At 44.0% G+C, this 13480-nt stretch overlaps 1 long non-coding RNA gene across 1 annotated transcript; it reads right to left on the bottom strand.

Annotated features, from left to right (window-relative positions):
* Nucleotides 1-287: 287 nt before the first annotated feature.
* LOC116966521 lies at nt 288-10735 on the bottom strand. Its single transcript, XR_004410044.1, has 3 exons — nt 10661-10735; nt 10454-10458; nt 288-302 (listed from the first exon to the last, which is right to left on the bottom strand). It is a non-coding gene; the product is annotated as an uncharacterized LOC116966521 (long non-coding RNA).
* Nucleotides 10736-13480: the final 2745 nt, after the last annotated feature.

Raw genomic sequence — 13480 nt, 5'->3', positions numbered from 1 at the left:
GAGGGATGTGGATCGCGTGCAGGCAGATGAGATAAGTGTAACTTGGCATCACTTTCATCATTGACACTGTGCATCAAAGGGCCTGTTCCTGCGCTGTAATATTCTAGGTGTAGGAAGGAACTGCAGACACTGGTTTATACCAAAGATAGACACAAAATGCTGGAGTAATTCAGCAGGACAGGCTGCATCTCTGGAGAGAAGGAATGGGTGACGTTTCGGGTTGAGACCCTTCTTCAGACTGATCATTCGGAATGGGTGACGTTTCGGGTCGAGACCCTTCTTCAGACAGTCTGAAGAAGGGTCTCGACCCGAAACGTCACCCATTCCTTATCTCCAGAGATGCTGCCTGTACCACTGTTAATCCAGCATTTTGTATCTAACTCTGTACTATTCTATGTTCTATGCTCCATATTCTGTGTTCTATGAATGTCAGCAAGTGATTTTGCAATGACTACCCATACAACTGAATTCACATCACACAACTTGTGTCCGTCCCACTGTGATAAACGCCCAGCAATCCACGTGTCTAACTCCCATGGAATGTAACATTTCAGTTCAGACCTACATTTTGAATATGAGCAATGTGTTGGTTGAAATTCTTAAATTAAAGTAGAATCTATTTTTTGTGTCAAGCTTAATTAATCTTCTTCCGTTGGAACTACACCTCTCCGAGAATAATGTCAAAGTAAGATTTAAAGAACAGTAAGTAATCAAAAAATAATTATTTCTGAATGGGTGTAAAAACTCAGAGAAGAAAGAGGCTTTGGGTTTGAGGTTCCCTGGCAATACTAGGTTATCGGAGATAGATACAAAATACTGGAGTAACTCAGCAGGACAGGCATCATCGCTGGATAGAAGGAATGGGTGACGTTTCGGCTCGACTCGAAATGTCCCATTCCTTCCATCCAGAGATGCTGCCTGTCCCGCTGAGTTACTCCAACGTTTTGTGTCTATCTTCAGTGTAAACCAGCATCTGCTGTTCCTTCCCCCACATTTCGCTAGCTTATGGGATGTTCGTTCAAGAGACTAATAACATCGGGAAATACGCTGTTCCCGAATCTGCTGTTTCGTACTTTCAGGCATTTGTACTGTATCTTCTGCCTGGCGGGAGAGGGGAGAAGAGGGCATGACCGGGCTGTGAATGGTTCTTGATTATGTCGCCTGCTTTCCTGAGCAAGCACGAAGGGTAGATGGAGTTGATGGAGTTACAGTGTAGAGGACCGTGCTATATCCACAACTCCCTGCAAATTCTTGTGGTTGTGGGCAAAGCAGCTGGCAAACAAGCTGTGATGCTTCCCGACAGGACACATTCATTGCTGTTACTGTTATTTACTGCTGTTATTCCCCCTCTATGATTGATCCAAGATACAACTTGTGAGTGCATCACTTCAAAATTAAAATAAAACCCAAGCATACATTATTTCAGGTCTCTGCGTGGTCCTGATATAGACGAGGATCCAGGGTTCTGGATTCTATGAAATAAATGAGGCATTTTATCTACGAATAATAATCTAGCCAGACAAATTCATAGCTTCCATTTGCAATTGGGCTGGCAACTATCACATTATGCATTTTGGACTTTTTTTGAATTTACATCATAATGACTTGGGGATTTCTTGAAAGACTATGACAATCCCAAGTAATTGATCCCTGTACACTAGCACTATCCTACACACTAGGGAATTTTTTTATTTTTTTTACCCAAGACAATTAACCTACAAACCTGTCTGCGTTTGGAGTGCGGGTGGAAATCGGAGCACCCAGTGGAACCCACGTGGTCACAGGGAGAACTTACAAACTCTGTACAGACAGCATCTGTAGTCAGGATCGAGCCTAGGTCTCTGGCGCTGTAAGGCAGCAAGTTTACCGCTGCGCCAACGTACCACCCTCAGCAGCTCAACGTTTCTCAGCATCTCGAACCTAAACGGCTGAGCCCAGACCTTACAGCTTTGACCCTAATTCCACACACTCTGACAAGGATAACAAGCACCTTCGGTGTTTTAAAGCCAGGACATTTGATATATGGTGTTGCTCTGGCTGTTCAGCACCTTGCTGTGTTTTATTGTTACACACAGTGTACTAGTTTGCTGCCATTTGAGGTTAGCCTGAGAACAGATTGAGCATTGCAGGTGATCTCCAAGAAGCAATTTTACACATGTTGGGGTTAATTGTCAGACCTGATCGTGTTAACCCGTGGGGAATGTAAATACTGGCCTCTGTTTGTTTGAGGACTCGAGCTACTTGTACAATCAGCGGTCACACCACATGCTGCAGGAGAGAAGCCAGAACAGCCTGGCGGTTCATCAGAAGTAACATCACAACCTGGATTACACCACAATAGAAGGGTTTGGAATTTATCTCACTGTAATAAAAGCCACTCGGTGACTGGAAACTTTATCATCTCACATCAATGTTGGGTCAACATCTGGAATCAATTATCTAGGACCTGGTGTAAGGTGGAGCAGCTATAAACTATGGTAAACTCTGATAATCTGATACTAAATATTTTGGAAATCCTGATGGTTTGCTATCATTTATCATTTCCCACGCTCCTGTTATATTCACAGGATTCTGTCACCCGACCTCCCTGTACACAAACATTGTTCACTGGAATGTTTATTTAACTGCCGCGTGACATCTAAAACAAACAGAGAAGTCAAACGTCTTGGTGTATTAATGGGAGTAACATCCAATAATCCAGAAAAATCTGTCAATCCGGCAGCACCAACTTCAGGAAGAAGCCGGATTATCGGAGTTTTATAATTGGATTAACAGATGGCAAAGATAGCAGGATAATTTAATCCATTATTATGTAATACTGTGCCATCCATGCAGTAAAGAGTTGTATGCAGTGTATTTGGAAGTTAAACAAGATTTATGATGTTGCCTCTTTGAAAACCATGGGATCAGCTGGTATTGTGGTTGTATTGGAGTGGAGAAGGTGACACTTTTTTTGTCCACCAGCCTAGTTGGGTGGATCCTGCCCACTGAATCAGAAGGTTGTGAATTCAAATTTGCTCCAGCTTCAAGCAGAGAAACCTAGGATTGGTGCTGCCATAGTGATACAGTATTGTAAAGGGCTGTCCCACTGGGGCGACCTAATTGGTGAGTTTAGAAGAGTTTGAAAAAATGACATGTTGAAGATCTTCTTCGACTATGTAGAAGACCAGCTTCGACTAGCTATGACCAGCTACGTCTAACTTCGGGAAAATTGGACACCAAATAGTGGAGAGTGAAGACGACCTCCTTTGAACTCCTTCGACCTCCCTTCGACTATGATGATGACTATCTTCGACTACCCTCGATTACCTATGACTAACATGCCGACCAACTACGACCTACTATGACTAAACCTACGAGTAAAAAAATTATCGATTTTTTCCATGGCGACCTTTTTTTACTCGCGGGCATTTTTTAACATTCTAGAAAAAACCGCCGTGACCTGCCTGAGGCCTCGAGTACGCGGGGACTACTCTCGAGCATGAAGGAGAGTTGCGAAGACGTCCTACGACCTCATGGTGACCATGCTGCGAGTATGAGTCGAGGGCAAACTCGCCAGAACTCGCGGATTAGGTCGCCCAAGTGGGGTCAGGCCCTTAAGTCCCCTCGTTTGGAGCACACTGTATTAAATATTACGTTAAACAAAGTTAGCAATGGGCGCTAACCAAAGGAAGGAGTCCTCCAATTGCACAGCACTATAGTCCGATTCCACCTCGAATATATAGGAAGCATATATAACTGCAGATGCTGGTTTAAACCGAAGATAGACACAAACAGCTGGAGTAACTCAGCGGGGCAGGCAGCATTTCTGGAGAGAAGGAATGGGTGACATTTCAGGTCGAGACCCTTCTTCAGACAAAGGATCTCGACCGGAAACGTCACCCATTCCTGCTCTCCAGAGATGCTGCCTGTCCCGCTGAGTTACTCCAGCATTGTGTCTATCTCCACCTGGAATAATGCAGCAGGGGTTTGATGCCCATTAAGAGACAGGCGCTCCAAACATTGACAGGTCATGACTGGGGAACGCAGGGGATTTAGGAGCGCTAATTAATAGAGAAATGAAAACTGAATGGGGAGAATATGAGTGAGGTTTTAAATTAATAAGCACTGTGGATGTATAGTGTCATTTCATGTTACATGTCTTGGCAGGAGTTAGTAAAATGAAAGCCTAAGAGTTTAAAGTGAAAGAGGTAATCATTTGGCAGAATATATTATTTGACAGTGATGGTTGCTGTAAGGGCCCGTTGTCATTGTGAGTCTGCAGGGAACAGCTGCTGCAGTCTCATCATGTTTAGGTTGGATTGGACCCTCCGGCTGGAGTTACTCTTCACTCTGATGACCCTGGAGGATCACCTGGGTTGGCACCACACCTAGATGCTCCACTTAGGCAGCTTCCCCACAGCGTCAGAGACCCAGGTTCGATCCTGACCTTAGGTGCTGTCTGTGTGGAGTTTGCACGTTCTCCCTGTTTCCTCTGGGTTCTCCAGTTTCCTCCCACATCCCAAAGACATGCGGGTTTGTAGGTCAATTGGCCCACTGCAAACTCCCCCTAGTGTGCCGGGAGTGGATGCAAAGGTGGGATAATACCGTACTAGTGCGAATGGGAGACTGTTGGTCGGCATGGACTCGATGGGCCGAAAGGGCCTGTTACCATATAATATCTCCAGCCATCACACGGCATCTTCCAAAGATGGAAACGTGTTTCAAAATAATTATCCCTTATTCCTCTGAACTCTTTTAACCATTCACTGCAGGCAACCCTCTCATTCCCCACAATCAGCTTACTAAATCGTTTCTGGACTCCTGTGCCATTATATAATTTTTGAAATAAGAAGGCCATAGGTACTTCACACATTGCAATGTAACCTGCCTCATCTTCCAAGCCACAGCTAATACAGGCAAGTGTACATTCTTAAACACCTTTCCTATCCTATACTATTAGCTGTCCTGTGTAAAGAATCCTTAGAAAACTATAAAAAGTGGTGTGTAATGTTAACCTTGCTTGGTGACGACCTCCTAATGTTGAAACAACAAATATCCTCCTTTCTACCACTTAAATTAATTCACGTTTAAAGCAATGTTGTGAGATTAGCTACGACATATAGACTTGCAGTGATTATCACACTGATGATGCCCATAAATACAGCAAATTAGCTTTACTGATAGTGAGGGTTAGATACACTATTTTATGTGCTGTTGTCAGTGGTAAATAGTATTGATTAGGTGGAAAGCCTTGGTCAGGCTATTATGATACTACTGAGAGCAGATTATTACTGTATAATGGCATTGTCATGTTTTAACCATACATTTGCCTGGGCAGACAGTATTAATTTAGTGTGGTTTAGAGATACAGGCCCTTCGGCCCACTGAGTTCACACGGATACTAGCACTATCCTACACACAAGCAACAATTATAATTTTAGCCAAAGCCAAGTAACTGACAAATCCGTACGCCTTTGGAGCGTGGGAGGAAACCAGAGCACCTGGAGAAAACCCACGTGGTCACATGGAGAACATACAAACACCATACAGATAGCACCCACAGCCAAGATTGAACCCAGTCTCGGGCTCTGTAGTAGCGTGCCGCTAGGTGGATGGGAATGAGATGGGGCAAGAGCCACACAAATCTTTGAAAACAAGGAGGAAAATTTTAATATTGAAAATGTTAATACTGGTTGCCAGACCAATGTAAGTGAACAGGATTTGGTACATTCGGACCATGATGGGCCGAAGCGCCTGTTCCTGTGCTGTACTGACAGAGGCAGCACAATTCTTACTTTGCAGATAGTTTAAGGTCAGAGTCCGCTCAACAGAGAGTTGAAAGAATCAATTGCTGGCATCAGCAGAGGGCAGCATGGTGGCTCAGCGGTAGAGTTGCTACCTCACAGCGCCAGAGACCCGGGTTCGATCCTGGCTATGGGTGCTGTCTGTACGGAGTTTGTTTTCTGTGTGGGTTTTCTCAGGGGACTCTGGTTTCCTCCCACATGTTAAAGACCTACAGGTTTGCAGGCTAATTGACGGTATAATTGTAAATTGTCCCCAGTGTGTGAAGGATAGTGCAAGTGTGTGGCAATCACTGGTCCGCATGGACTCGGTGGGCCGAAGGGCCTGTTTCCGGCTGTATCTCTAAACTAAACTAAACAAAAGCGGGAAGCGTTCTGGAGGCAATTATTAAGTCCCTCCTCAACAAAAGTCTATTTAACAATTTAATGTTGAGACTGCTGACTGTAATATTATTCCCCGAATGTGCAGGAACTACAATACATACACACATCCCTCACAATGCTGCAATGAAATGTGAATTGTCTGTTCAATAGCTTGGCCTCAAGCATCATGTTTGCACCACAGGTATTGGTCTAAATTAGAATAATACAAGAAATTTAATTAATTTTTTGCTATGTGACGGATTTAATATTAACATGAAAGGTTGTGCCATATCAGTGGGGCTGTTTGTGAAGGGCCTTTTACCTCTGAAGTGGCGTCCTGCATGAAATCTTGCAAATCCTGTTAGCCAGGATTAAAGTACCAAATGATAGGCAGGTGTAGCTTAAGTAACAGTATTGTGATATCCCGTGACACTTGTGGCTTGAATTTCAGCCCTCTAATTTGTTTACCTTCTAAAGACAAAGCAGGAATGCTGGTAAATGATATCAGTGCTATTTCAGTGTCCGGGTGTTAATTACAAAGTCATTCTGCACCCCCCATCACTCCTGCCTTCCACTTGCAATTCCTTCCTTTCCCCCGCCACCATCGTTAATTCCCCCTCAGACCTGTGTGACAGCAGCAGCTTTGTCAGGTCCTGTGACCTTAATATACTGTGCAAAGCGTATCCCAGCTCTTAATGTTCTTTACCGGTAGCCACTGCGGCTGTAAGCGCAAGGTTGATTTCCATATACAGTAGGCAAATTATCAGGATGACGCCTTTAGTCGATGAGGAAGTAAGAAACGTACAATCACAGAGTGAAACAGCATGGAAACAGGCCCTTTTGCCCACTCAATCCCTTGCCAGGGGCTAGTGGAGTCAAGGGATGTGGGGAGAAGGCAGGCACGGGTTATTGATAGGGGACGATCAGCCATGATCACAATGAATGGCAGTGCTGCCTCGAAGGGCCGAAGGGCCGAATGGCCTCCTCCTGCACCTATTTTCTATGTTTCTATGTTTCAATTCTCACCAACTAATAGGTATCCATTTATCAACAACTATCAGATATCCATTTATCTGTCCAGGTCCAGAACCAGGGCCCACAGTTTAAGAACAAGGGGTAGGCCATTTAGAACGGAGATGAGGAAAATCGTTTTCACCCAGAGAGTTGTGAATCTGTGGAATTCTCTGCCTCAGAGAGCAGTGGAGGCCAATTCACTGGATGCTTTCAAGAGAGAGTTAGATAGAGGTCTTAAAGATAGCAGAGTCAAGGGATATGGGGAGAAGGCAGAAACGGGGTACTGATTGTTAATGATCAGTCATGATCACAGTGAATGGCGGTGCTGGCTCGAAGGGCCGAATGGCCTACTCCTGCACCTATTGTCTATCGACTTTGAAAGAAGGGCTGAAGAAGGGTCTTGACCCGAAACGTCACCCATTCCTTTTCTCCAGAGCTGCTGTCTGACCCGCTGAGTTATTGAGTTTGGTATCTTTGGTGTAAACCAGCATCTGCAGTTCCTTCCTACACAGAAAGGACTCAGCCAGTTAGGCAGCATTCAGAAGGTCTCCTTTGAACCTTTCCACCAGCATATTCACATCCTTCCCACAGTGTGGTTACCAGAACTATAGATGTTAAATACACAGACCCGTTTGCTCTCTAAGATGCGGGAGAAATATTCCGTGGCACTATTTTGAAGAATAACACTGCTGGCCAATATCAGCATGCCCTCAATCAATATTACCTATCTTTTATTTCATTCATTCTGCTGCTAGTGGGAGATTGCTGTGCATAAATCGGATGCCATCTTTCATAAATCACGAGAACAGCCACATTTCAAAAGTGCTTCAACAAGCTGTAAAGTGCTTCTGACATTGTGCAAAGAATTTGAAAGGTGATATGCAAATGAAAGTTTTTATTCATAGTGTGAACATTATTTTATTGTGCCTGTATCTCATCTTAATTAGAAAATGGCAATTTACAGACAATCCCTCCATAAGCAATCAATTCTATCCTTCTGTCCACCTTGTCCACTAAGTGGTATCTTCAACCCAGCAGAGGCTGTTGAGCGCAGAATTGCTTTTAATCATAATTAATCTACATCATTTAATATTACGTGATTAGGAGTCCTAAAACAAACAAACTCACATTGTTTGGTGTTAAAGAACCTGCTCAGGTTACTCCACCAAACTCTGCCTGAATGGGAAATAAACAGAGATATTTGTAATGATTTTATGTACATTTACACAACCCTGGGCGCGCACACACACACACACAGGCACACGCAACCTGAATTGTTTGCGACATTAATGAGGCAGAGATTTGCGAAATGGATTTTGAAATGGTTAAACAATTCCTATTTGTGGAGCACTCATCCAGCACCTTGAGAACTCCTTGGAATATAAGAAATTAACTTCACCCGCAAGTCTGAATAAATTAGGCAAATGAGTTCAATTGAAGAAAAGAAACACATTTAGCGGCCCACCCCCAACAGCGTGGCGGTGGAAAGGTGTACAATGGAGTCGATTTTGACAGAATAATGGCACAAGATGTCTAACTAGGAGCTGACAGGCCATTTTACATTCATCCCAATCTGCATTTCAATTAGTTTCAATGAGAACATGTAAAATGGCCAAGGGGTCACGGCTACCCGAGCCGGCTGCCTGCCCCTTTTCCGGGGTTACGTCCGTGCCCGGGTGGGATTAGAAAGGGAATACGCCCTGTCTACGGGCACCCTGAGGGAGTTCCGGGACCGCTGGGCTCCGCAGGGTGTTGAATGTATCCTCAATAAGGATTGTATCATAGTTGTATAGTAGGTTATTACATGTTTGTATTGTATTATGGTGGTGGGTTCTGTAGCTGTGATAACATGGTTCTGTCACGCTGTCTCAGAGTCATGAGTTTAAGCCTTACTTACCCCTGGGATTCTACAAGGTTAATCAACCTCCCCTTCCTCACACTCACCTGTATCCACCTATCACTCGCCAGGCTTTGTCCTGTCCCCACCTCTTTTCCAGCTTTCTCTGCACCCCTACAATCAGTCTAAAGAAGGGTCTCAACGTGAAATGTCGCCTAACCGTCTCCCGCTGAATTACTCCAGCACTTTGTATTCTAAGCAAGAATCCAGCATCTGCAGTTCCTTGTGTCGCAATTTGCTTCTGCTGTTGAATGTAAATAATCGCATTCTGAAGAAGAGGTCCTTAGGGTGAAGCTCTCAATACACTGGCCAAGACTGATCCTAGTACCAACAAAATAATTTTGTTTAAGTTACTAATCGCCTTGCAGTGTGTGTGGCAGCTTGCTGGGTACAAATAAGTACCTCGATTTTCTTCATTGCAATTGTGACTGTACTTTAAAAATAGTTTAATTGGCTGTAAAAAGCTTCATGACGTCAGAAGATTATGAAAAGCTTGTGTGAAAATGCATGTGTTCTTTCCAACTGGGCTGCCTTAAATAGCAATACTTTCAGATTTTTGTTTCCTGGGTGAGGGATAAAAACGTGGCTTTCTAACTATTCAATCCAGCTTTTGTATTCAAGTCTTTGAAGTGACACTTGAACCAAGAACATTCAAATATTTACTTGTGGTAATGGGAACCTGAGTCTCATTATAGGACAACCCTCAAACTGAACCGTTTGCAGGGTTGATGTATAATTACTGAGTGTCACTGAGTGGAGCTGTTTTTGATGTCGGTGCAGCCTCTGAGAGATACTGCTCCTCACCCAGTGCCATTTTTAATCTAGTGCTTCTCAATAGACATAGGGCCGCTCCAGTGAATGTGAAGGAGAGCAGGAGTCTGTGGAGACACCGCAGTGTGTGCGAATCAGACTCCACGCACCAAATTCTCCAAAGCTCCGGGGAGTGTGGGCTCAGTGCAAGCATTCAGAAGAAAGTCCACACTGCATGGGATACTTTAATCTCTGTTAACCCCAGCTCATCCAAACATCAGCCGTATATGGAGACAAAGGGGGCTGCAGATGCTGGAGTCTCAAGCAAAGAACAAACTATGAAGGAACTCAACAGATCAGGCAGCAACTGTGGAGGGAAATGGACAGGCGATGTTTCAGATCGGGACCCTTCTTCCCAGCCCAAAACATTTACTTTTAGTTTAGAGGTTTATCATGGAACAGGCAAAGGTTAGAGGTGAAATGGGGACAAAATGGTGTCACTACATTTAGTGAAATGTATCACCTATCACTTGCTACATATCCAGCTATAACTCGCCTCACCTGTATTCACCTATCACCTGTAGCAGAAGCAAGGAACTGCAGGTGCTTCTTAATACGAATTAAAGAAACAAAGTGCTGGAGTAACTCAAACTTCATGTCTGAAGAAGGGTCCTGACACGAAAAGTCACCCACCCTTTTTCTCCCAAGATGCTGCCTGACCCGCTGAGTTACTCCAGCACTTTGTGTCTATCCAGCTATCACCTGCCAGGTAACCAAGGTCCCAGGTCTCACCTGAACTCTCTTTTCCAGTTTGTTAACTACTGCTGCAATCAGTTTGAAGATGCAGTTTAACTCGAAACATTGTCTATCGATTCCCTCCCCACATGTTGCCTGACTTTGATTGAGTTCCTCCAGCACTTTGTGTTTTGAGCAGAGTTAATACTTCAGACTTGGGACACTTCAGCAGTCGATAAGATTCCTTGCTAACTAAAAGCCAACAAGGTAAAAAATATTTTCCTCAGAATGATATCCCTTATTCTGAGAGTTAATTCTATAAAATATCGATGATGTAATTCAGTGGGAAAAGACACTGATTCATCCCTCGCAGGGCACAGAATTACAAGTCATTAAACATCTGCTTTCAAAACAAATACCAGCTCCTGTCTCATGCACTTGCTTTGGTCTGCAATTAAAGGACTGAGTGCACACTGTCGAACATCAATTTGAATAGTCGCACCTGCCATTGTGCTTTGAAACGAACAATTTTCCCCTCCCCCTTTTCACACAGACACTCGCAAGCGCTCACTAACACATGCTCACACTCACAAGCAAGCACTCACGAGCACAGAACTGCACGCACTCACACTTACGAACAAGCACCCACGAGTACACACCCATACATACGCATACATGCATGCACAGATGCACGTACAGACAATGCATGCACATACATACACATATACACACACTGACGCAACATTTTTTGAGAGAAACCTGTTCCCACCAGCGGCTTTCAAGAACTCAGCCTGCCTTTATGTTCATGAGCGGGAAAGAATGGCAGAAGTGGAGAGAGTTTAGCCAACAGCAACAAGAGTGATCCCAAGGGGAAAGGACTTGAGCTGGCAGAGTAGACAAAAGTAGAAGATTTGCAATCTTGAATGAGAGCAGTTGAGGGAGTGTTGTTGAATTATACAAAAGATGAATTGTTAGAGATAAAGCATAATCAGATTATCACTTCAGTGTAAACAGTAAAACCAGACCCTGAGGACGTGAATGGAAAAATACTCCACAATAAATGTTAGAACTGATAGCAAGAAAAGCTACTCCGTAAAGTGAGTGAGAAATGGTTGGAATTATCAACTGGGCAAGATAATAAAGGCAGGAACTCTGGGGATATTAACCGTTGGATGGGATCATGCCTGCTGGAACTCCATGGAGAAGTTAAAATGCAAAATTGCAGAATTCATTGAGAAGCTGCTTTGGGATCACAGGTCTTTCTCGTGCCATGGTATGTTTGCATGTGATTATATATGTGGCCCCTGCACCTGAGGTGAACGTATGTGTTATTTGTTGTTAGCCAGCAATATAGTACACGCCCAGGGTCTAAATCTCCCAGTGGATGGTGCAGATGAAGTTAACCACTCAAAGATCAACCGAGGAGCATCTTAGAGGTGGAGAGAAAGTTAGAAAGGTTTATGAAGGAGGTTGCAGAGTTTGGTGCCCATGGTTGGTGAGACTCTTGACTCATGATGCTATATGTTCTCCTGATCTATAATTGACCTATTGAATTCAGGAACGAGTGAGTGATCAGAATTGGAGGAATGTGAAGATCGTGGAAGATTGTAGGATCGGGGAGATCACAGCAATGTGAGGAGTGAGCAAGATTTGAAAACCAGGTTGAGAACATTGAGAAATGTCACCTGTCCATGTCCTGCAGGGGTGCTGCCAACCCCATTGAGTTACAACAACATTTTGTTTCTTTTCTTGAGAATATTAAATTCATTTGCACGCTGGGCATGTCGCAGTGAGATGGACTATACAATATCATCCAGACATCACATGAGCAACACATTACACAGGCAAAGGAATTGAATTGTCTGTTCAATGGCTAGGACATTTCACCCGAGATCCACCAATTGCCCTCCCCCACCTTCTCTACCACCAAGACTAACCTGTTCTCCCTCTTTATCAGTTCTGATCAAGGGTTTTTGACCTGAAACATTAACTGTTTCTCATTTTGTACACGCTGCCAAAGCTATTGACTATTTTTCAGTCTGAGGAAGGGTCTCGACCCAAAATATTCTCTGACCATTCCCTGCAAGACTCGCCGATTTCCACCAGCAGTTTGTTTTTTTGCTCAAAATTCCAGCATCACCACTGTGGTGGGCTGCATCACGAACAATGATGAGACGGAGTACAAAAAGGAGATTGAGAACTTGGTGACATGATGTCAGGACAATAATCTCTCCCTAATTGTCAACAAGACAAAGGAGCTAGTTATTGACGTCAAGAACATGGTGACGTACACGCCCCAATCAGCATCGATGGTGCAGAAGTGGAAACGGTTGAGAGCTTCAACTTCCTTGCCATTAATACTACTAATGATCCAGTGTGGATCAACCACACTGATGCAACAGACAAGACGGACACCAACACCTCTATTTCTTGAAGAGACTGAGGAAATCTAACAGGAGATAAACACAAAAAGCTGGAGTAACTCAGCAGGACGGGCAGCATCTCTGGAGAGAAGGAATGGGTGATGTTTCAGGTTGTGACCATTCTTCAGACTAGTTAAGGATAAGGGAACCGTGAGATATAGACGATGATGTAGAGAGATAAAGACCAATGATTGAAAGTTATGTACAAACGTAACGATGAGAAAGGAAACAGGTCATTGTTAGCTGTTTGTTGGGCGAAAACGAGAAGCTGGTGCGACTTGGGTGGAGGAGGGATAGAGAGAGAGGGAATGCCGGGGCTACCTGAATTTAGAGAAATCAATATTCATACCACTGGGCTGTAAGCTGCCCAAGCGAAATATTAGATGCTGTTCCTCCAATTTGTGTTTAGCTTCACTCTGACAATAGAGGAGACCCCGGACATTCCCAGACACCTGGGAATGGGAAGGAGAATTAATGTGTTTAGCAACCGGGATGTCCCCAGTGGCTCCTACAAA

Source organism: Amblyraja radiata, chromosome 37 (genome assembly GCF_010909765.2).
Source record: "Amblyraja radiata isolate CabotCenter1 chromosome 37, sAmbRad1.1.pri, whole genome shotgun sequence".
NCBI classification, from domain to species: domain Eukaryota; kingdom Metazoa; phylum Chordata; class Chondrichthyes; order Rajiformes; family Rajidae; genus Amblyraja; species Amblyraja radiata.
The sequence above is the reverse complement of the archived record's forward strand: the minus strand, read 5'-3'. Positions and strand labels throughout refer to the sequence as shown.